Source organism: Lynx canadensis, chromosome E2 (assembly GCF_007474595.2).
Source record: "Lynx canadensis isolate LIC74 chromosome E2, mLynCan4.pri.v2, whole genome shotgun sequence".
In the NCBI taxonomy this organism is placed as follows: Eukaryota; Metazoa; Chordata; class Mammalia; order Carnivora; family Felidae; genus Lynx; species Lynx canadensis.
Window position 1 is genome coordinate 18,708,980 of NC_044317.1, and position 24,718 is coordinate 18,733,697.

The 24,718-nt window shown below is 41.6% G+C and overlaps 1 protein-coding gene across 4 annotated transcripts in view; it reads right to left on the bottom strand.

The window, feature by feature from the left end:
- Positions 1–24,421, bottom strand: part of CTCF (CCCTC-binding factor) — a 47,682-nt gene extending 23,261 nt beyond the window's left edge. For 3 of the 4 annotated variants that reach the window (XM_030298477.1, XM_030298474.1, XM_030298475.1), the window contains exons 1-3: positions 24,240–24,421; positions 20,042–20,158; positions 18,682–18,794 (exon numbers count right to left, since the gene is read on the bottom strand). The gene's annotated coding sequence lies outside the window, so the exon portion shown is untranslated. The remainder of the gene's footprint in view (positions 1–18,681; positions 18,795–20,041; positions 20,159–24,239) is intronic. The other variant, XM_030298476.1, reaches the window with a different exon arrangement.
- Positions 24,422–24,718: the final 297 nt, after the last annotated feature.

Here is a 24,718-nt window from a genome sequence, read left to right on the forward strand (position 1 = left end):
CTAGAAAGGGGTTTACATTTATTTCCAGAACACATTTTTTAAAGATTATCAAAGTATAGTAGCTTATTTAGAGAAATCTAAAAAAGGAAGCACATAAAGATTTTTTTAAAGTTATCGATAAGATGCCTGGCTGGTTCAGTTGGTGGAGCGTGTGACTCTTGATCTTGGGGTTATGGGTTCAAGCCCCATGTTGGGTACAGAGATCACTTAAAAAACAGAATCTTTAGGGGCACTTGAGTAGCTCAGTCAGTTGAGCATCCAACTTGATTTTGGCTCAGGTCATGATCCCAGGGTCACGGGAATGAGCACGTGTCAGGCTCCGCACAGAGTGTGAAACCTGCTTAAGATTCTCTCTCTCTCCCTTTGCCCCTCTCCCCAACTCACGCTCGCTCTCTAAAAAAAAGTTAAATAAATACAAGATAAAAAAATAAAATAAAATCTTAAAAACAGTTACTCACAATTCCTTTACCCAATCACCTACCATTTTGGTATGTTTTTTTTCAGTGTTTTTCCCCTTATGGATATTTATACATAGATGACATTGTATTATACATATAGTGTGCACACATTTTTATACGGCTTTGCTCTATCTTCAGAACCTTTCCTTACTAAAAAGGACTCCACTCCCTCTTTAGCTTTCTATAATCCCCTTTGCTTGGTCCACAAGCACCAGAGCAACCAACCCAAAGGCCTTCCCCTTACCTTCAATCTCAGTTTCTCTGGCATCTGACAGTATAAAACTTGTATTCCTCCTTCATTAACCTCTTTTCTCCCTTGGTTCTGTCTTTCCTAGGTCCCTCTCTTCCTTTGTCTCTGAGCATATCAAGGCTCTGTTCTTTTCTCTGTAGCCACACTATTCGCCAGCCTTTTTTAAATTTTTTTTTCTACGTTTATTTATTTTTGGGACACAGAGAGACAGAGCACGAACGGGGGAGGGGCAGAGAGAGAGGGAGACACAGAATCGGAAACAGGCTCCAGGCTCTGAGCCATCAGCCCAGAGCCCGACGCGGGGCTCGAACTCCCGGACCGCGAGATCGTGACCTGGCTGAAGTCGGACGCTTAACCGACTGTGCCACCCAGGCACCCCGTTCGCCAGCCTTTTTACTTCAGCTGTCTCCACAGAGGTCTTTCAAACCCACATTTGCAATTCTCTAATTTTTTCACTGCCTACGAGAGCTCTTGCCCAGTGATGTTTGGCTATCACCTTCAATTCGATGGCACTTGAGAAGGAATAAGGAAACCTGTACTCCAGTCCCTAATGCATCACTAACCAAAAGAGGAGCTTACAAAGTGGGTTAGTCTTCTGAAGAACTTGTCTTCTGAACTTACAAAGTGGGTTAGTCTTCTGAAGACATTTTGTATTCTGTCATCTTCATGACAAAGTAAAGCTTAGGGACATTTATTTTATTTTAAACAATAACTTTTGGTGTATGTATTTATTTAATTTTTTAAAGTAAACTCTACTCCCAACGTGGGGCTTGAACTCATGACCTTGAGATCAAAAGTTGTATCTCTACTGACCGAGCCAGCCAGGCACCCCAGAAACATTTCTTAAACATCATTCGACCAACTTGTGGGTAGAGGGTGGGGCAGGAGGAGGTTCCCTCAGACTGTGGCAGGGTGATTCTGGCACCTGTGAGTGTTGGGGTTGGCAGAGAGGAAAACTGGCACCTGAGCACGTCCCTGCTCTTGTTGACTGGGTGAGTGGGAGGATGTGGAAGCCTAGCCTCTAACAGAGGCCCCTGAGGTCTGGCCATGCTCCTAACTAACCACCAGCCTGGCCTGCAACCTTGGGAGCCTACTGGATCAGCCCTCGCCCTCTTGCCTCAGTGTCTTCTCTACCTGCTCTATGTTGCTCAAATCTTCCCCATCTTAAAACTTCCTTTAACCCACTTGACAATTTAGCACCTGACATTTCTGTATTCCTTCCATGGTCAACCCCACACTGTCTCCACTCTTTTCTCTTCCATGCCTTGGTTCACCAGTCTGGTCTGTTCCTCAATTCTCTACTGAACTGCTCTAAGCCTAGCAATGCCCCTTAATTGGCAAATCCAAAGGAGACTTTTCTGTCCTTATCTGACTTGACCCCTCAGTGGAATTCAGCATTCTATTCTAGGCTTTATCCCAGATTTATGCCAGACCATCAGAAAAAAAGCTGTGTATATTTGGGTCACATGGTCTTATCCCTACAGAACTGCTTTCACCAAGTTTTGTTTTGGCATTATGCCCTTGGCTTATACTAAAGGATACGTGGCAGAAATTTTCAAGTTACACACTTGGAAAGGTCTTCTTCAATTAAGGATTTTTTTTCTTTCATTGTTGAGACCTATGTTACAGGATCATGAGTTACCATTTTTTTTAGTTGGGCCACACCTTGTTCAATTTTTTTCCTCTCAAGCTATATAATAATAACTTCCTATTCCAAGTTGTATTTTCTAGGGTTTTGACTTTGTATCATTTATCATTTATATTTTCTGTACAGTTCGTCAAATTGTAGAATAAGATGGGCTTTAAACCAGGGGTACATGGGTGGCTCAGGTGGTTAAGCATCTGACTCGATTTCAGCTCAGGTCATAATCTCTCGGTTCCTGAGTTTGAGCCCTATGTCAGACTCTGCACTGATAGCATGGAGCCTGCTTGAGATTCTCTCTCCCTCTGTCTGCCCCCCCCCCATCCCCGCTCATGCACGCTCTCTCTCAAAAATAAATAAACTTAAAACTTACAACTATACAACTTATATATGTAGATGTGTGTATGTGTATACATATGTAATAGAAAACACAAAAATATAGAAATATAGGGAATCTTACCATTCTTAAAATATATCAAAATAGAAATAACTTCAACTAAAAATGTGCAAACCTATTTGAAGATTATAAAAATCTTCCAAGAGGCAAAACAAACAAACAAAACCAAAAACCAAAACAAAACAAAAAACCCCAAACAAACAAAAAAAACCCCTTGGTTCTAAGAAGCATAAAAGACCTCACTGAACAGGGACACTACTGCCTATATCCATGATCAGAAAAGCCAAACATCATAAAGCTGTTAATTCTTTCTACTTTATATAAAGTCATTTTCAAAGTGTCTGAAAAATAATGATAGCAATAAAATTTCCAAAAAAATGAAGGCAACCTTCTATTTCCAAATATTGACATATTATAAAGTCACAATAATTAATATGATGTATACTATCACTATCACAACCAATCAATTTAAACAGAAGAGAGGATTGGGGCACCTAGGTGGCTCAGTCGGTTAAGTGTCCAACTTCAGCTCAGGTAATGATCTCATGGCTTGTGAGTTCAAGCCCTGCATTGGGCTCTGTGCTGACAGCTCAGGGCCTGGAGCCTGCTTCAGATTTTTTGTCTCCTTCACTCTCTGCCCCACCCCTGCTCACGCTCTCTCTCTCAAAAATAAATAAATATTAAAAAAAAATTTATTTTATTTTTTTTTTCAACGTTTATTTATTTTTGGGACAGAGAGAGACAGAGCATGAATGGGGGAGGGTCAGAGAGAGAGGGAGACACAGAATCTGAAACAGGCTCCAGGCTCTGAGCCATCAGCCCAGAGCCCGACGCGGGGCTCGAACTCACGGACCGCGAGATCGTGACCTGGCTGAAGTCGGACGCTTAACCGACTGCGCCACCCAGGCGCCCCTAAAAAAAAATTTAAACAGAAGAATCCAGAAACAAACCCTAGAATATAAAAAGTTGTCATTTTAAAAATTAGTGGGGAGAAAAGGATTACTTCATAAAAGGTACCAAAAAGCTATTAAACTATTTGGAAAATATTGAGCTATATGTTTTTTTAATTTTTAAAAAATGTTTATTTTGAGAGAGTATGTGTACGCGTGCGCACGGGGGAAGGGCAGAAAGAAAAGGGAAACACAAAATCCAAAGCAGGCTCCAGGCTCTGAGCTGTCAGCACAGAGCCCCATGCAGGGCTTGAACTCATGAACTGTGAGAGCATGACCTGACAGCTAAAGTCAGATGCTTAACTGACTGAGCCCCCAAGGTCCCCTTGAGTTATATTTTTAATCCATCTGGAATATAATGTCATTGTAAGAGTTAAGGAGACATTAACTGCCCCCCCCCAACACACACTTAAAAGCCCTCACCTTGAAAAAAGATATAGGTGATAGCCTTCTGACCCATGAGGAAGGCTTTGTGCTTAGACACAGAAATAATAGGAGACACCAGAGTAAGATTACTGAAATTTTAACAACCTTAAAGTAAAAAATTTCTTATGACAAAACACTGAACAAAATTAAAAAGAAAACAGCCAACAAGAAAATTGTTTGCAGCAAATGTGACAAAGGACTAACATCCTTATCGTATGATTGTAAAATGTGTAAGAAAAAGATGAACACGGGGTGCCTGGGTGGCGCAGTCGGTTAAGCGTCCGACTTCAGCCAGGTCACGATCTCGCGGTCCGTGAGTTCGAGCCCCGCGTCGGGCTCTGGGCTGATGGCTCGGAGCCTGGAGCCTGTTTCCGATTCTGTGTCTCCCTCTCTCTCTGCCCCTCCCCTGTTCATGCTCTGTCTCTCTCTGTCCCAAAAATAAATAAACGTTGAAAAAAAAAAAAATTAAAAAAAAAGAAAAAGATGAACACCAAAAGAAAAAAGCTGGGCAAAGGACACAAATACATGACTCAAAGAAATACAAATGGCAGATGAAAAAAAAAAAGAAACCAAACCTCAACACTAAAACAAAAAAGGAAATTTAAAATAATGCGACAGCATGCTACCTCTATTAAACTGCTACAGCTGTCTTAAAGCAAGGTGCTTTGAAATTAGCAAGGTAAATGGTGATATGGATCAAGAATTTTCAAAATATTCAAATTGTGGGGGTGCCTGGGTGGCTCAGATGGCTTAGGCATCTGACTCTTGATTTCAGCTCAGGTCATGATCTCAAGGTCCTGAGATCGAGCCCCATGTTGCACTAGGCATGCCTGCTTAAGGTTCTCTCTCTCTCCCTCCCCCACTGGCATGTGCGCATGCTCTGTCTCAAAAAAGTAACTACACTTCATTTTATACCCAAATAATCAGAGATGAACATCAAGATTTCAAGGATATTATTAATCAAAGTGAATAGTTATAAACAACTCTAATACATCCGGAGGGGAGTAATTAAAACTTGGTAAATGATATATCCACCAAGTGGAATACTATACAGACATTAAAAATCGTGTTTCAATATAACACTTAACATGAGGGAAATGCTCATTCCATATTTAAAAAGGACACGGATGGGGCGGGGGGAGGGAGTGTCAGAAGAAGCAGAATAGAATAATTATTAAGAGCTCAGGTCCTTCAGCCAGAAAACTTCATTCCAATTCTGGTTCTTTTACTTAACTAGCAGTTGATATGGAGTGAGAGATACTACCCGTCTGTGCCTCGGTTTCCTTTTGTTCAAAAAGGGACAATAATAGCCCTATGAAGGGTCATCCACTTCATAGGCTGTCATAAAGATGAAACAGAACAATGTACACACATAGCCTGGGTCCTGTGCTCCTCTGTATCCTCCACCCCAGAGGGTAATGAATACATGTTAGCTGAACAAATATATAACCTCCCAGTTTCCTAGAATTCTAATCACAGACCTTACATAAATGTTCCCCACTAAAATGTCTGATAAACTACTGAATTTCTGTAGAATGAAGGTAGCAACCAATGGACAAAACCTGGAGACTGACCAACTCTAGGAAACAAACAGAAAAAGAGCCAAAAAGGAACACAACAAGCTTCCCAGGCTGGTGTCCCTCATTAGGTGTGTCCAGCATATTCCTGCCCAATGAAATCTTCCTTTCTGAAATTTGGTGCAAAAACTCACTGTGGTTGAGGTTTACCGCATCAACTCCAAACTCTTCCATTTATTTATTTGAGAGAGAGAGAGAGAGAGAGAGAGAGAGAGCGCGCGCACACGCGTGCACGTGAGTGGGGGAGGGGCAGAGAGTGAGGGAGACACAGAATCTGAAGCAAACTTCAGGCTCTGAGCTGTCCGCACAAAGCCTGAAGCGAGTCTTGAACCCACTAACTGTGGGATCATGACCTAAGCCAAAATCGGATGCTTAACCAACTGGGCCACCCAGGTGCCCTTCTCCCTGCTTTTTAAAAGCAATCTCTGTGCCCAATGTGCAGCTCGAACTCAAGACCCCGACATCAAGAGGTGCATGCTCTACTGACTGAGCCAACCAGGTTGCCCTCAATTCCATACCTTTTAGCTTGGCTCCCAGAAGTTTGTTCCCATCCTTTCCACCCACTCAACCTCACCTCCTGGGCATCTTCTAAATAACTGCTTACTGTCTTGTACCCTCCCAGCTCAAGTGATCCCCTAAATCACATCTTCTCAAGTGCAAACTGACTTCATGTTTGTTTGGTTTTCACTGTAGTATACTTTTCTATGTCTATACCTCAAATAGACTATTAGCTTGTTGAGGGGAGGAACTATAACTATGCCTTTTACTTCTGTATCCTCTACAGCAATAAATACAAAACAGTATTAGGTAAACAGCAGACACTCAATGTCAATGTTACTGTCACATGAAACATATAAATGGTTCCTGCACACAAGAGCAGGAAAGGAATACGGAAAAACAAAATATCATATGCTAAGTGAAAGCTTAAATATGTGAATTTATTTCCTTTATTTTATTTTTTAAATTTTATTTATTTTGAGAGAGAGACAGAGAGGGAGGGAGAGAGAGAGAAGATCCCAAGATCCCAAGCAGGCTCTGTGCTGTCAGCACAGAATCCAACGCAGGGTTCAAACCCATGAACTGAGATCATGACCTGAGCTGAAACCAAGAGTCAGACGCTTAACCACCTAGATGCTCCATGAATTTGTTTCCTTTATTGCTATGTTTGCGTCAATAAAAAGTCCTAACGACACAACTATAGGTTAAACAATCCTGCCACATAAAAATAAAGGATAGGGGCACCTGGCCGGCTCAGTCAGCAGAGCATGAGTCGTGAGCTCAAGCCCTATGCTGGGCACAGAGCTTTGATAGATACATAGATAAAAATGCACTCGTGTCATACACTGTATGTGCTCAATAAATATGTTCTATGTGAAAAAAATTTTTTTAAAAAGGCTAACTGTGCGCTAATTCTGAGGACAGTAAAATTTAGTAAATTACCACCTAGATTACATGGTTGTACAGTCAATGTGTCAGGTACTTCCCAAAGGAAATCAACCAAAATAACCTTCCACACTCACCAATGCAAAGTTCAGTCCTTTGGAGAGTTCAGTTATTATAAAATATACACACAAGGGGTGCCTGGGTGGCTCAGTTGGTTAAGCATCTGGCTTCGGCTCAGGTCATGATGTCACGGTTTATGGGTTCAAGCCCTCCATCAGGCTCTGTGCTGACAGCTCAGAGCCTGGAGCCTGCTTCGGATTCTGTGTCTCCCCTACTCTCTGCCCCTCCCTCACTCACACTCTGGTCTCTCTCTCTCTCAAAACTAAATAAAAAACATTAAAAAAAATACGCTAAGAATACATGCACACTAAGAATAAGACAGTGGAGAAGAATGATTTCTAGTAGTCTATTTTCTTTTTTCTTTAAATGTTTATTTATTTTTGAAAGAGAGAGACCAAGTGGGGAAAGGGTAGAGACAGAGAGAGAGGGCCAGAGAATCTGAAGTGAGCTCCATACTAACAGCAGAGAGCCTGACGCAAAGCTCGAAATCAGGAACCGTGAGATCATGACCCAAGCCAAAGTCAGAAGTTTAACTGACTGAACCACCCAGGCATCCCTATTTATTTTTTAAAGATTATTTGTTTGGAGACAGTGGGGAGGGGCAGAGAGACAGGGAGAGACAGAATCTCAAGTAGGCTCCATACCGTCAGCACAGAGCCCAACATGGGGCTCGAACCCACGAACCATGAGATTATGACCTAAGCCGAAATCAACAGTCAGACACTTAACCGACTGAGCCACCCAGGTGCCCCTAGTAGTCTATTTCATAAACAAAGCTACCACATCTTTTAATTTTTTTTTTTTAACGCTTATTCATTTTTTTGGAGAGACAGAGTGGGGAAGGGGCAGTAAGAGAAAGAAAGACACACACACACACACACACACACACACACACACACACACACACACAGAATCGGAAGCAGAAGCAGGCTCTAGGCTCTGAGCTGTCAGCACAGAGCCTGACGTGGGGCTCGAACTCACGAACCATGAGATCATAAGTCAGACACTTAACCAACTGAGCCACCCAGACGCCCCAAAGCTACCACAACTTTTTAATATATACTGTCCTTTACAAGGGAAAACTGACTGCTAAAAACCCCTTATTTCCTGGAGCACATATGAAGACTATCTATACACCCTTCGCAAGAAATAATAATCCCAAGTTCCCATGATTATAAGAATACAGTAAATAATATATGCAACATACAAAACACGTGTGTAATCGACTAGGTTATCAATGAGGCTTCTGTTCAACAGTAGGCTGTTGGTAGTTAAGTTCTTTGGAAGTTAAAAGTTATACTCGGATATTCAAGTTGGAGGTTGGGAGATTGAGGGGCGCTGAAGTCGCTAACTCCATGTTGTTCAAGGGTCCACTGTAACGTGATGGGTGCTGTAACAGGGGTTAACATGCTTCCTACCAGCCTGACACAAAGGATGGTTTAAGTGGGTAAGAGATGGGTCCAAGAAGAGGAACTGCTAAAGCTGGATCCTAAAGGATGAGATGAAACTTGACAGGCAAACTACAGTAGAGAGGAACTCTAAAAGAGGAAATTTTATGTGGGAAGAAACTTATGTATGGAATTAGACAAATTTTCTGCAAAAAATTCAACATAACTGAGTGGAACTATACTAAATAATCTCAAATTTATTATTGTGACGTGGTTTCAGAAGCCATGTTCTAGTTCCTCAGTAAGGGTAGCCTGTTTATTTCACTTACTGAATATTTACCCAACAAAATAGAAGACAAAGTTTATCTGGGAGTCAACATTCTAGTGCCATTGTACTGAAGGGTTGCCTCCCAAGCACATGCTGTCCCTCTTTGCTTTCTATAGCCTGAAAGATACTTTTGCTAGCATACAACAACTTAATGCTTCACTTCTCCTCATGCTCCCAAGGGTGACTATGTCAGGAACCACCAGATCTCTCTTTGTTCTGCTCCAGGCCCAAATACCTAAAAGCAGCTCAGAGTTACACTCTCTTTGGAGCAGTCCTACAGTCTTTCGTTGCTGGGAATATGAGAAAGGTAGGATCTATGGCAAGTCTATTACTGTGAATAAATAAGTATGTTATAAAAAGAAATGTTATACAAACACAGTATAGAATTTATACAACATCTAACAGGCACATCTATGGATTTTGGTGCACATTCTACCTGAACAGTAATTCCCAAACCTGGATGGTATCAGGATCACCTGATAAACTTTTAAATACATAGATCCCGGAGATTCTGATTCAGTAGGTATAGGGTGGAAGAGACCTTATTCCAAAAGGTTCCCAGGTGATTCTGATATAAAATCTCTGTTGACCTTGGTTTTGAAGTGACTGACGTAGAATACAATACTTATCTACGCTAAATACAGGTCTACATAAATCCAAGCTACTCAAATACCACTGTTTTCTACTATGAGAATTTTTGGTTCATTCTTTAGAATTGTTTTGTTTATTTATTTAAATAAAATGTATAAAGCCTACCTCAAAACTAGTATGATGTCCATATAAACAATAATGGAAATGTATCACCCAAGATGGAAATCTTAACGTTTTACCTCTACCATGGGTAGCATCAATACCAAAATATCTCTCTAGATGGTATGGACAAGCTCAACACATGACAGAAGGAAAAAAGTAAAAAGAGAAGTGGAAAAACATGGTAAGACTGAACTCATGGTTTTGCAGTGTGTTTCAGTGACCATGTGGCCAACGTTTGAGTGTTTCTGTAACCCAGTACTCACTCATGAAGGCTACTTAGAACCAAGACAATTTTTATTTGATAAACAGGGTCTTATATAGGGTCAATATTAAATCAGAAGCCAACACCTTAAATTCAACAATGCATACCTATACCAAAGGCATAATAATGATAATAAATGGCAATAGGAGATCTCTGAACAAAGTTCAAGTAATACTTATATTTAAAAAAAAAAAAAGACAGGGGCATCTGGGTGGCTCAGTCAGTTAAGTGTCTAACTTTGGCTCAGGTCATGATCTCGTGGTTTGTGAGTTTGAGCCCCACACTGTGCTTTCTGCTGTCAATGCAGAGCCTGCTTTGGATCCTCTGTCCCTCCCTCTCTCTCCCCCCTCCAGCTTGTTCTCTTTCTCAGAATAAATAAAAATAAACTTAAAAAAAAAAAAGAGTAAGATATCCTTAGTGAGTAAGTAGTATAATAGCATGAAATATGGAAAATAGTTAAAGTGCTATTCAATAGATAGAACAAAAGAAATCTGAAAAACCACAAAGGATACATATGTATAGGAATACAGACATACAGAAGTTTAAACAAAACAAAATGTTACTCTAAACTAATATTAATCATGAAAACAAATAATCTGTCAACTTGATTGCTCCTTAAAAATACGGAAACAAATACAGGAAAGAAGGAAATCTAGGCAATAGGTTAACCAAGAAATGGGGGAGGGGGATTACACATTTATGAATACCCAAAAGACATGACAAGGAGAGAAGGAGCAAAAGACCTTGTCTAACAAGTGGTCAGGAAAAAAAAAATTATAAATAAAATTTACCTCAAAGAGGTAACCAAGTCACTATATTTTAGTCTCAATATACATTCACAACAAAAAATTTTGAGAGAGAGAGAGAGAGAGAGAGACCAACTGAGCGCACGTGCATGTGTGTCCAGGGGAGAGGGGCAAAGAGAGACAGAGAATCCCAAGCAAGATCCATGCTCAGTGTGAGCCCAACATGAAGCTCAATCCCACGACCCTGGGATCATCACCTGAGCCGAAATCAAATATTCTATTTTTTTTCGTTTTTTTTTTTTTTTGAGACAGAGAGAGACAGAGCATGAACGGGGGAGGGGCAGAAGAGAGAGGGAGACACAGAATCCGAAGCAGGCTCCAAGCTCTGAGCCATCAGCCCAGAGCCCGACGCGGGGCTCGAACTCACGGACCAAGAGATCGTGACCCGAGCTGAAGTCGGACGCTTAACCGACTGAGCCACCCAGGCGCCCCAGAAATCAAATATTCTAAATAGGAGTGGAAAGATAAAGATACAAATAAAACAGGGACGCCTGGGTGGCTTAGTCAGTTAAGTGACCATACTCTTGATCTCAGATCACGATCTCATGGAGATCGAGCCCCAAGTTGGGCTGTGTACTGGCAGCAAGGAGCCTGCTTGGGAATCTCCATCTTCCGCTCCTCTCCTGCACACACTCTCTCTAAAAATAAACAAACACTAAAAAAAAAAAAAAAAAAAAGAAAAAGAAAAAGAAAAAGGAAGACACATGGAGCACCTAGGTGGCTCAGTTGGTTAAGTGACTGACTCTTGGTTTCAGATCAGGTCATGATCTTGCAGTTCTTGAGCTTGAGCACCACACTGAAAACAATTAGGGTACCCTCTATTATTATACAATAGTTATGTATCATACCTCTGGGAATGTAAAATATCTTATATCTGCTTTATATGATAATGACCATGCTATGCCAGAGTTTTGTTATATCAGAATTTATAAAGAAATAAAAAGTAGTGGGCTGAAACAATTTAGAACTTTCAGTGGTCCAACTAGACAATACTAAAACTACGTACTAACCAACCCTGGCCTCAAACCATGGTCTGTTTTTACCACAGGGAAACTACTGAAGGACTCTGAAAAGGTTCTGAGTTAAAAGAGAGAAATAAGCTCAAAATCTGAACAGTGGTGGTACTAGACCTTTAACTTTAGCGACAGCCAGAGCCTAACAACGCACTGTTTACATGGACAACCTTTAAAGTTGGTGACCAAAAAAAATAAATAAAATCTGACAAACACATACTGAAAACCTAATGTGTGCCAGTGCACAGGTATACTATACTCAAGTGCAGTAATGATGTATAGTTTTCATGCTGTTTTTCTATAGATATACACTGATATATATTTCTGTCAAAAGAGATCTAAAAAAATGAATACATATAGGGGAGTCTGGGTGGCTCAGTCGGTTAGGCGTCCAACTTCAGCTTGGGTCATGATCTCACAGTTTTTGAGTTAGAGACCCACATAGGGTTCTGTGCTGACAGCTCAGAGCCTGGAGCCTGCTGTGGATTCTGTGTCTCCATCTCTCTCTGACCCTCCCCTGCTTGTGCTCTGTCTCTCTCTCAAAAAGAAATAAACAAAAAAAAATTTAATGAATATATACCAAATAATTAGCTACAGAACCAAATGCAGCAGGATATTCTGTGAAACCCATAAACTATTCAGAGCCAGTATGGGGAAGAATAAAAAAGGCAGATGCATTTGTCCTACATCTATGACCTCAGGTATATCACTTTGCCTCTTAGGTTTCTTATCTGTAAAATGAGGGGATTGCCAGATGACTTAAAATTTCCTCTGGCTTTAACATTCTACACTTTTTTTTAGGTTATTAAATTCATCCCTGTAGGTAAGAAGGGAACAAGTATCCCCACTTCCCAGCTATAGAAATCAGATGGAAATTTTAACTGCATCCATCAAGGCTGTACAAAAGGATGGAGCAAAAGGTAACTTCCTAGCTTTGCAGTCCACTTGTCTGTAACCAAGAATTAGGCAGAAGTCTCTAAAATCTATTTAGATTAAGATGGCTAAGGCACACCGCTCTACTGAGTGGCATTTATATCTGAAGTCGATGAAATTTGATGAGGTATCTCTGTGTCAGGCGAAAACACCACAAACATTAGACACAAACCTACCAGACTGGTTCTTTCCTCCCTCCATTAGGATATGTTTTTTATACTAGACAGTCTGCTCAAAGTGAAGGTACAATCACTATCTGTGTAACTCCCCACACACTCCTTGCACACAGAGTATCAAGACATCTGCTTTTCAAAAGCCCTCCCAATCTAGGACATTTTAGGATTCTGTTGCCACCTTTCTTGTTGGGGAAACTACTGTTATCATCCACCCTCCTACAAAATAAGACACTCTATTTCTTTAATTTTAGTGTGAAAAATGCTTAAAGCCATAGTTATATACTTGATAGGATACTATTTAGCCATTAGCTAAGATGAACACTTACCTAGAAGTCATTAAATTGGCAAATATCTACTACTGAGAACAGTTCAGAATGAAAACAGGACTCTGAATAGTTATTACAGACATCTCAAAATCTATGTATAATTTGGCTCTTAGTCAAAGTCGACTTACTCTTATATTACAAATAATTCAAACAATGGGGATGAGGGGGGATAAAGTATTAGAAACAAAAAGCTAGGGTTAAAAAGACACTGGTGTCCAAAGGAACAGGTTACAAAACTTAACATCCAGCAATAAGAAAGTACATTCTTAGTAATTTAAAGTAACATAGGGTATCTAATGGGAAAATGTGCATAACATACAACATGAAGTAAGATTACAAAGGAGGATGCAGAACAGGATTCCAACTTTTCCAACTTAGTTTTTTATTTTCTTTTAAGTTTATTTATTTTAAGAGAGAGAGAAAGAGAATTCAGGGGAGGGGCAGAGAGAGAATCCCCAGCAGGCTCCACACTGTCAGCACAGAGCCCGATGCAGGGCTCAAACTCATGAACCGTGAGATCATGACCCGAGATGAAGTCAGACACTTAACCGACTGAACCAACCAGGTGCCCCCCAACTTAGTTTAATAAAATGAAACAAAACTATACAAATAGCATTCCTGGTGAGATCCCCTACCTTAAGTCCGGTGGGTATTGTATCTCGCCTGGACTGATGCAATGGCCTCTGAACGAGTTTCCCTGTTTCCCTTCTTGCTCCCTTACCACCCATTTTTCACACATTGGCCAGAATTTTAAAATGGAAATTCATGGGGTGCTTGGGTGGCTCAGTTGGTTAAGCATCTGACTTCAGCTCAGGTCATGATCTCGCAGTCCGTGAGTTTGAGCCCCATGTCCGGCTCTGTGCTGATAGCTCAGAGCCTGCAGCCTGTTTCAGATTCTGTGTCTCCCTCTCTCTCTGCCCCTCCCCCATTCACATTCTGTCTGGCTCTCAAACATGAATAAACGTTAAAAAAATTTTTTTAAATAAAATGGAAATTCATCATCAGCAAGGAGACTTCCCTTCTGAAACCTCCCATGGGAAAACTTGTAAGCTCAAATCTAAACTCTTTCACCTGGCCTACAGGGTCCTTTAGGGCCCTATCAGCAGATCTGCATCTAGCCTCATACACTCTGCTCTAATCATATTAAACTGCTTTTAGTAGCCAGAACATTTTAGGCTTCTCTCCTCCTGCCTCTGGACCTTTGTACATGCCATTCCCTCTTCTAGGAATATATAAACAATTAAACTCCTACAAAGTCATTGTATAAATACACTAGTACAAGTGCCCAAAGAGGTGTAGGCAAGAAAAATATTGTAACATCTTTATCTAACATCAAGATTAAAAAAAACTCAAATATCCACACTATGTGTATAGTGTGCTGTCATCTGTTTTTTAGGAAGGATACACAAACACATATGTTAATACATGAATAGAATTTTCTCTGGAAGGATGTATGAAAAACTGGTAATATTTATTACCTGTGGAGAAGAAAACTGAGGGATCAGAAGTGGGAAGAAATTATTTTTCATTATTACCAGTTTGTATTGTTTGATATATCTCTCCCCACGTGTTTGTATTTAATGTGGTAGTTACAAAATACTTGTATAGCACCGTTACATTTTGTCTTTAAAACTGTATTATTTCCTGTGCATGTCCAATTACAAAAGTGCAGGGAAAAAACCCAAAAGGAATATACCAAACTGTTAATAGTGTTTATCTCTGTGGAAAAAAAATAAGAGGGCTACTTCTTTAGGATCTAATATAGTTCTACAATTATTAGACTCTTCCAAAGAATGAAACTAAATGCTACTCGGATGATACAAAAACAGATTAAGGCCAAATGTGAGCAAAGTTCTAAGAATTGCCTCTGTAATATCAATTCCTTCTACACTTGGGCAGATACATGGCTGCCAGTACCCTCCCCCTCCTGCCTTCTCTCCCTCATGCCTGCACTTCTCCGACAGTGTCCTAGCAAGGCTTTGAATCCACCCAAGAAGTCTGAAGTTTTGAGAGAGAGGGCGGGCAAGCATGTGCACACGGGAGGGCAGAGTGGGAAAGAGGATTCCAAGCAAGCCCTGTACCACTGGCGCAGAGCACGACATGGGGCTCAAATCCATGAACCTTGAGATCATGACCTGAGCCGAAATCAAGAGTTGGACGCTTAAATGACTGGTTACCCAAGACACCCCAAATCCACCCAAGAAGTCTAGACTTCACTGCCAGAGTAAACTAGACAAAAACTACTTTTATTATCTCATTATATTTATCAGAAAGCTTCAGTCCTATTTCCTACTATACTGGATTCCTTTCAAAATTATACAATACAGGGGCACCTGAGTGGCTCAGTTGGTTGAGAGTCTGACTTTGGTTCAGGTCATGATCTCACAGTTTGTGAGTTCGAGCCCTGTGTCAGGCTCTGTGCTGACAACTTGGAGCCTGGAGACTGCTTCAGACTCTGGGTCTCATTCTCTCTCTGCCCCTCCCCCACTTGTGCTTGGTCTCTCTCTGCCTCTCAAAAATAAATACATTAAAAATTTTTTTTTGGGGCGCCTGGGTGGCGCAGTCGGTTGAGCGTCCGACTTCAGCCAGGTCACGATCTCGCGGTCCGTGAGTTCGAGCCCCGCGTCAGGCTCTGGGCTGATGGCTCAGAGCCTGGAGCCTGTTTCCGATTCTGTGTCTCCCTCTCTCTCTGCCCCTCCCCCGTTCATGCTCTGTCTCTCTCTGTCCCAAAAATAAATAAACGTTGAAAAAAAAAAAAATTTAAAAAAAAAATTTTTTTTTAATTATACAATACAAACAGAAGAAAACTCAGATAATCTAGAATATAAATCTATAGTTTTTTTTTTTTTTGAGAGAGAGAAAGAAATGGAGTGGGGAAGAAGGGCAAAGGGGGGATGGGGGAGAGGGGAGAGAGAGTGAGAATCTTAAGCTGAGAATCCATGCTGATCCCACAATCCTGGGATCATCACCTGCGCCAAAATCAAGAGCCGGACGGACACTCAACTGACTGAGCCACCGAGGTGCCCCTCTATTGGTTTTATATAAACATTCCAGTTTATATCTATAGTCTCCTCCCTATATATACACACATACCTTTGGACATACATTTGATAATTTGCTTTATGTAACAGGTCTCAAATCTCTCCATTTCAATGTATTACTATACATAATATAATGGTTTCATGACATTCTAATATATAGACATTCACAATTTAATCAGTCCTCTATTGTTGAATATGGTTAGTCCCAAATTTTGGTAATTCTACTTTATTTAAAAAAAAAAAAAGGGAAAAATTTATTTGCATTACAAAATATTATACAAACTAGAAAAGCTAGAAAAAGTTACTCCAAACTTAACCACCCTTGCACTACTAGTTCTTTATTTTATTTTGACCAGTGTTTTCATGTCTGTTTTGTCTTTTTCCTGGGGTATTCATTCAATTACACACTAAGTTCTTGCTATGTGCCATGTTTTTGGTTTTCTTTACTTTTATTCCATAACAATTTCTTTTTTTGGAACGATATTAAAAAAAAATTCATAGACATTTTGCTGGCTAAGAGTCTTCCCAATTAGTTTCTTTTTGTGGTTGTCAAACTTCACTCCCACATGGGGTATGGCCCTGTTTACTCATCCATTTCTCTGCTGCTCAAGAGATTTTGATTAATGTCATTTTCTCATCCACAAAGTCCCAATTTACTTGATTCACTTAACTTCTGTATAGTCTGGTGGTCATCACTATAGCTTAATGCAAAATATATACATTGACCCACTATTCTAATGTCTACAGATTATCACTTTACTTCTATATAGCACATTACCGTTACAAATACATGGGTTTCCCCCTAACAATACTTCATCTAACTGCCATAGCCTATAACAAGGTAGATACATCATTTTACCAACGAGGAAAGGAAGGCACAAGGAAGTCACCCTTGATGGACTTGCCCAAGGCTACATAGCTATTAAGCTGCAGTGACTAAACCTTGGTGCCCTAATGGGATTAAAATCGAATTTATACTGCTTCTGAATTTCTTGATATACCTAGATCAAGGTCTCTCCTCCAGAAAGCCTTTCTCAAAATCTTTCACCAACTCCTGTAACAGACTACCCTCTCTGCATCCTGAACACACTTTTACCAGAGCACAAACAACACTTAATCTCTTCCCTATACTCAAGACTCTCAGAAAAACAATCTTTTTCTTATTTAAGAAATCCCTGGGGATTCAAATCCCTAGTATGTAACACAGTGCCTGGCACAAAGTAGAAAGGCAAGTGTTCAAAGAATGGAATGAATACAAGTATTCAACAAATACTACAAATATTTAGAGTACATCCAAATATTCAGGTTGATCCAATTCAAATCATTTCAGAGAAATTCACACTCCATGATATCTAGAACAAATTAGGTTCAAATATAAAACTTGTATTCAAACAGCAGATATTGTCAGTATAGAAAATGTATTTCTTACGTGCCACTTATATTAAGAGCAATACACTAGTAACAATAGGTAATACTAAAAAAGACACTTCTAAATAACTGTTTTAGGAATCACAAGGTCTACAAGCTTAAGATTTAGACATATTATTAAGACTCTCAATATTTAACTTGAATGGGGAGGTAACAAATCAGTATAAATTGTTAATTATGCTGGAGTTAATAGGACATTTGCTTTCAAAATCTTGTTTTGTAGAATTTATTTTACAGTTAAAAAAAAATTTCTTTTTGAGAGACAGCACATGTGTAAGCAGGGGAGAGGGGCAGAAGACAGAGAGAATCCCAAGCAAAATCCACACTCAGTGTGGAGCCTGACATGGGGCTTGATCCCATGACCCTGGGATCATGACCTGAACTGAAATCAAGAGTCAAAAACTCAACTGACTGAGCCACCCAGGCACCCCAAATGATGTGTGGCCTTTTACAAAGTAGGCTCCATGCCCAATGTGGGGCTTGAACTCATTAAGAGTTCCTGCTGAGATCAAGAGTCTCGTGCTCTATGGACTGAACCAATCGAACACCCCATTTTACAGTTTCAGACCTGAGTCTGTTCATTGTTTAAAAAAAAAAATTTTTTTTTTTTTTTTAATTATAATTAGGTCATTGGAATGGTCTTAATGACAGTATTTCTGACTTGGTCCGCCATCTAGAACTGTCTACCAATTGGTGTAGAGCTCTTGTGCATGTTGGGCACCTGTAGAAACATGCATGCAAGCAAACAAGCACCGATTTAATACAATTTAATGTCTATATTCCACAATAGGATGCTACAGGGAACAAAGTAAGGAGCTGGATGACAGAGCTGTTCCATAGCTCAGAACTATTGCTTCTCAAATGTTTCCACTGTAGTACCTATACAAAGGATGATTCTTATTCCCTAGGGACTCATGACCCACTTTACTGAAAACCTGGGTTCTCTTCAACAGTTTATACAGAGTTCCCATTCTGATCCTAAAATATGTATTTGCTTTAATGTAAAAATTTAAAAATTACTTACCAGTCAAATTACTTAACTCACCGCCCCCTCAATGAGCACAATTGAAGCTCCAAGAAGATGGGTCATGCTTATCTTGTGGCTTCAAGTACCCCGGAATCATACCACTTTGTACCCTAAGGGTATTCATATCCCAGTTTGAGAAACAGGGATCTAAACAATTAAATTGCCATAATACTTAAAAGTGACCAACACGTTCCTACAACCCCATTCCCCAAACTCTTAAGGCTAGTTTTCTCAACAGCTTTTTAAATCAGTATTGTTTTTCTTTTCAGGAGTTCATTAATATGTACTCTGTGTCAATACTCCTTAAAAAAACCTGCAGGGCACAAATTATTTCTTGAGTGACAAAATCCTAGCACACAGACCTTGTCCTTCCCACCTATCAATGTACTAAGCTGCTCATGGAAAATAGATTTGAATAGTAGAGTTTTCATTCCTGTTCCCTTCCTCCTCTCTATTTGCTCCAACACACCTTGTAAGAAAAATCTTAGTAGTCACTTATATGATTCATTCACATAAGCTTATCTAATGTCAGCATTTATAACTCCCCACCTTTCCCCTTTGCTGTTACACAAGTACAATTAAATTATTTTCACATTTTCTAAGGGACAAGAAGGATGTGTATTCTAATAGCCTGAGAAGAGATAATTTTCCTACCCAGAACCCTGCTTTGTTGTTTATGAGATTCCAAAGCCTAGTAGATGTCAATATTTATGAGGCCTGTTCCAAGTTCCCTATAATGTCCATTATATTTTATAGCAAAAATTGTAGGCTACAGTAAATTTTAAGTGACCCCTTAAAATGTTTCAAAATGTTACTGATAATGAATATAATACTGATACAAAAATGGGTCATCAACTAGGCTAATTCAAATTAATTAAGACAACTTTTATCTAGGATCCATTTCCAAAAAAATAGGATTCCATCTATTGCTCATCAAAATTTCAAATTGCCACAGGCCATGGACTCTTGACGTCATTTGTCAATAACCAAAATATACGTTCCAAGGGTTTCTGCAGAAAAACAACTATTTCCTGGGGTCTATGTACATGCTCAGAATGGTACTTAATGCTTTATACACATTCTCACCAACCTAGAGCCTAGTCTCTGTAATTGGTGTTGTTCTCTCACAAATGGGGACCATAGGAGTAGAGAAGTTAAGTAACGTGCTCAGTGTCACCCAGCTAGTATATGCCAGTGCAGAGTTTCAAACTGAGGACTCTGACTATAAAACATGTATGCCCTCAATTATTCACTGTCCTGCATCTTCTATACCCAAGAACAATATAGCAAATCCTCCAACCCCAGAAAGGATTTATTACTCCCATCTTCAAGACCAAGAAATGGAAAGAGTATTTACCTCTCCGTGGCTGCAAAGTCAGTTTCAGGAGAGAACACAGAACCCAGCTCTCAAGCCCCTGGTCAGCAACCTGTCCACTAGTGCATCTTGGTCTTTGGCTCCAGATCTGTGACCATTCTAAAACAGAAACATAAATCATTTTATGAACACCAAATACACACAACTGCACATATAATATGAAAAGCAAATTGAGGGCAAGATAAAAGCTGACAAAATTGGTTAAAAAACAATATACTGGTTCTGATACATCACATTACTAAATGAGGCATTCCATAAATTCTACCAAACCGTAATAAAACACTTATTTCTTTATATATTTGCTAAATATATAAAGGACTAAAGATCTGTGGTTATCAAAATAGCACCATTGGGGTGCTTAGCTGGCTCAGTTGGTGGAGCATGAGACTTGATCTTGGGGTTGTAGGTTTGAGCCCCATGTTGAGTCTACACCCAACAGACTACTGAAAAAATAGTACCTTCAGATTACTGAAAAAAATAATAAAATCTTTTAAAAAAAATACCCCATTATGACCTTGCAGGGAAATAATGGCACACGTATATATATTTGAGCTGACAAAAAAATTAATTCTTATAGATGTAGTAATTAATAGTCCTTTAACAGTATTATTTCCTTATCTTCAGGAAGGAAGGGCTTTCACTGTCTTGAAATTCCTAGAAGCACAGCAATGAAATACTTTTTTTGTTACCTGATAATTTTATCCCCAAATTACAAATATATGAATTGTCAAGTTTTAAGCTTTAGGTAATAGTAGAGTGGAACTTACTTCCAAAGGAAAAAAGAAAAGAAACTTCCAAGTGAAATGGAAGTGCTAAATCTGAATTAAGAGTTTCCAAGGAATTTGGCATATAAGGTACAACTACAAAGGAATCTATCTCATAATTAACTAAAGCTCACAAAACTAAGCTAATATAATACTTTCTTAGAAGCTAAAGAAAAGTCTTCTCTCTTGAGAGGCAATTTACATCTTGAAAAGACGATTAGCATATCTAGTCCAAGAAACACTTTTGTATTAGAGTCCATATAGTGTTACTAGCATGCCTCAAAGGGAGGAGATTTTATATACCTGAACATTCTAGAGGTAACTAAAAATGAACACCAAGTAGAGAAAAATCACTATTCTCAATGCATACATTAGCAGTCTATAAGCAATGTCCCATCTTTGCACTGAAATATTAATCACTAAGAAAATGCAGACCTGCCAGTGAAGATCTGAAGATGGTGACTAGAGAAAGTTTAATGTTTAGAAAAACAAACATGGTACGCCAAATCCACACATCCAACTGCAAACCAGGGTCTTCAAGGTTATGCATTATTTGCCATTATTGTTCTTTCCAAACCTGTATGCTCTTTCTCAAAGTATTAAATTATGACAAATTTTAGTTGTTTGAAGAGGGACCTAATTTTTGGCCAAAGAGCCTGAAGTCATCCGGGACTGAGACAGGTCAGTAAGGTAAACAGATGATCAACTAAGTCTCTGGTTTAAAAAAAATGAAATGGAAGCTATACATGATGGGGAGTGAATTTGATGCCAGTAGCAAAAAAACAGTTTCTAGAGGTGGAGTTTTTGCCAGCAGACACCACTGTGAAAGGCTCTGCCACAGGACTCTCCCTTGGGGCCCTAGTCAGCCGCAGGTGGCCCCTGCACTCCCAAAGAACTCCCTAAGCCACCCAAAGAAGTTCCTCATTTTTGTGCGTTCTTTAAAGCTATATCTTAAACCTCTTAAGTTTAGTCTTAAGTTTAGTCTTAAGAATGACTTTTACAACTTCTAAATTTTCTTATGTTGGTTAAATAGACCCCTAAGGATGACTTTCACAATTCCTCTTAAATATTTTCTTAAGTGGGCAAACATTCCTGTTGTAATCTTCTTCATGTTATTGATTTAAGTTATAAGCTCCTTTGGGTAACCTTATATCCTCAATTCATTCTCTGTAGATTTCATTTTCCAAGAAAAACAAAGTATGAATCCTGGCATATAGGAAATCTCAAAGGACAGCAACTCTGTGGAGTCTACACCACTAAAAGAGCATAAATAACATGGAAGACTAAGAGGCTGATGACTGCATATGGCAGAACTAAACGAAGAAGAAACAAACATGGTTTTGTGGAGCATAACACTAACCAGGGAAAACAAATTTTATTCCTGGCCCAATATAGATCTTTTGGATTTTAATTTTTAACCTGTGTAGAGATTATTTTTATAAGTAAAACAGACCACCTGCCATCCACAATGTGGAAAATCTCACAAATGCAAAAAAAACCTACATAGACTAATTTATTAAACAATTAAGCATGGTTCTATTACCAAACCTGCACTTCATCAATACTACTGTATTTGTTAGTGCAATTTTACTTTTACTGTAGGAGGGGGGAAAAGGGACATTTTGTAGAATTTGAAAAAGGGATGTTGAAAGACTACTGTAGATGCAGATTGCTGCAAAATCCTACAGGTTGAGCAGACCCAACAACTTTGTTTAGTGCCAGCCTGTTTTAATTTCCTCATAAATTTAACATAGTCTTAAAAAAAAAGTTAATCAAGATTTCCCTCTCTCCAAAGCAACCCGAGTTAATGTATCAACTGCTGCTGCACGATACTATATTAAAGTACTAGAATACTTGAGGAAAAGGGAAAAAGAGATAACTCTGACAATTCAGCAGGAAGCTTTTTAATGACTTAAGACAGCTGAGGGCAGTAAACTTAATATACATGTCCTGTTTAACTTCTTTTGCCGCCTATAGGGAACTTAGATTTTTAACTTTCTTACTTGATTTAAACTCCAAGCTTGAAGACTACTTATGCGAATGTTTACTTAACGCTGAACTCTGGGCTACAGGAAGTCAGCTACTAAAGAGTAGTTACATTAGGCGTAGATATTTATAAACCAACTGCAGCTAGCGACCCAGGATTCAATTACAACATCAACCCTCATATTTCAGCGTATGGGCAAATTACCAGTGGAGTCAAGAATAAATTCATTCTGCCCTACTGGAGCTTTAGATCAGGTTGCACAATCCCGGGGCAGAAGTGCCTTCGCCTAGCCCTAAAGCATCAGGTACTAAATACTGTACTAACTCAGTGTCAGGGCATTTTAAAGCGGGAGGGAAACTCAAGGGTCGCCTAAACCAATTCAACAAGCCCATAATCCCGAATTCAGGAATTTGTCACGTCACTTGAGATCAGAATGAAATGAAGTTTCGATCCCTTTGAGATCTCTTAGCGCACAAAGTCAGGCTATCATTACAAGAGGAGTCCGACCCTGGCTGTAGGAAAACGACTCGGTGCGGAACTCGAGTCTCTTCCGCCCACTGTGTGGGGCCGCACCAGTCAGGTCCAGCGAGGAGCTGGGGCGCGAGTTTGGGGGCGCAGCCGGGGCCGGCGGGGGCGGCGAGCGCGCGTCCCCCCGCCCGCTCAGGCAGCGTCGAGGCGCTAGCAGCTCAGCCAGCCTTGCAGAGGGAGCTCTCGGCAGCTCTGGGGTCTCTCTGCTCGCAGCCGCAGCAGCGCCGCCTGCGCCACTCGGCGGAGACGGAGACCAGAGGCGGCGGCGCGCGGACTGGGAGCGACCGCAGAGCAGCCGAGCGGCAGGGGTACGCTCGCAGAGCGGCCGGGGTAGGTTCCGGGGACCGGGCAGGCTGGAGGAGGGGCAGGCAGAGAGGCGTCGGCCAGGGCCCGACACTCATACTACCCGGACACCGGGCTGCGCGCGCGCGCGCGCAGCGACAGTGGGTCGGGACCCTCGAGCAAGGCGGGCGCGGGAGCCGGGATGCGGAGATCGCCTCTCGTCTGAGGCCACCCGCCGCGGGAGGGGCGGAGGGCAGAGGGCGGGCCGCGGCCGGGCAACCAGTCGGGCCAAGAGCCGGCCTCGAGGGCAGAGACAAAGGAAGGAAAATGGAGTCGCCGGCGCGCGGGCCTCTGTTGCTGCCGCCGCCGCCAGAGGCCTAGCGCGCCGCCAGGAGGGAGGCCTAGCGGGCGGGTGTGTGTGTGGGGGGGGGGGGGGCCGGCCGGGCCGCGGCGGCGCCGGGCAATGGCGGCGGCCGCGCCGCAGCAGGGACGGTAGAGGGAGACAAACACCCCCCGGCGGCGGCGCTGGCGCCGGGCTGCAGCCAGCGCCGACCGGAGCGGCCCCATCGTGACACCTAGAGGCGGCCCGCGAAACCTCCTCCACCCCGGGCCCCCTTACCTCCGCGCCACACCCCCTGCAGCGCCCGCTCCGCCGCCGCTCCACCGCTCCGGCCACCCGGCGTCCCCGGACAGCTCCGCGCACCCGCACCGGCTACCGCCGCCGCAGCTGCCGCCAAAGAAGCAGCTCCGCGCACGGTTTAATCGCTCCACAGGCTCGGACACAAAATGGCGGCGGCGCGGTGCAGTGCGCCTGCGTCGGCGCTGCCGGGGCCGCGGGTGCTGATAAGGGAAGGGACGGGTGGGGGGGCCGGCCAGGCGACGAGTGGAGGGCGGGGGAGGAAAGGTGAGGGGAGGGGTTGGCGCAGGGCAGCATGGGAGGCGGCCCCGGGCGCCAACTTTCAAAAGCGGGCGCGATGGCGTCACGGGACGCGCCGCGAGTCGCGTCACGCCGCAGGCGCCCTCCCGCGCCCTCGCCCGGTCGCGCGTGGACTCTGCGGGCGCCGCTACGTCCGGGCTCCTGCTGGGTGGGGCTTCCTG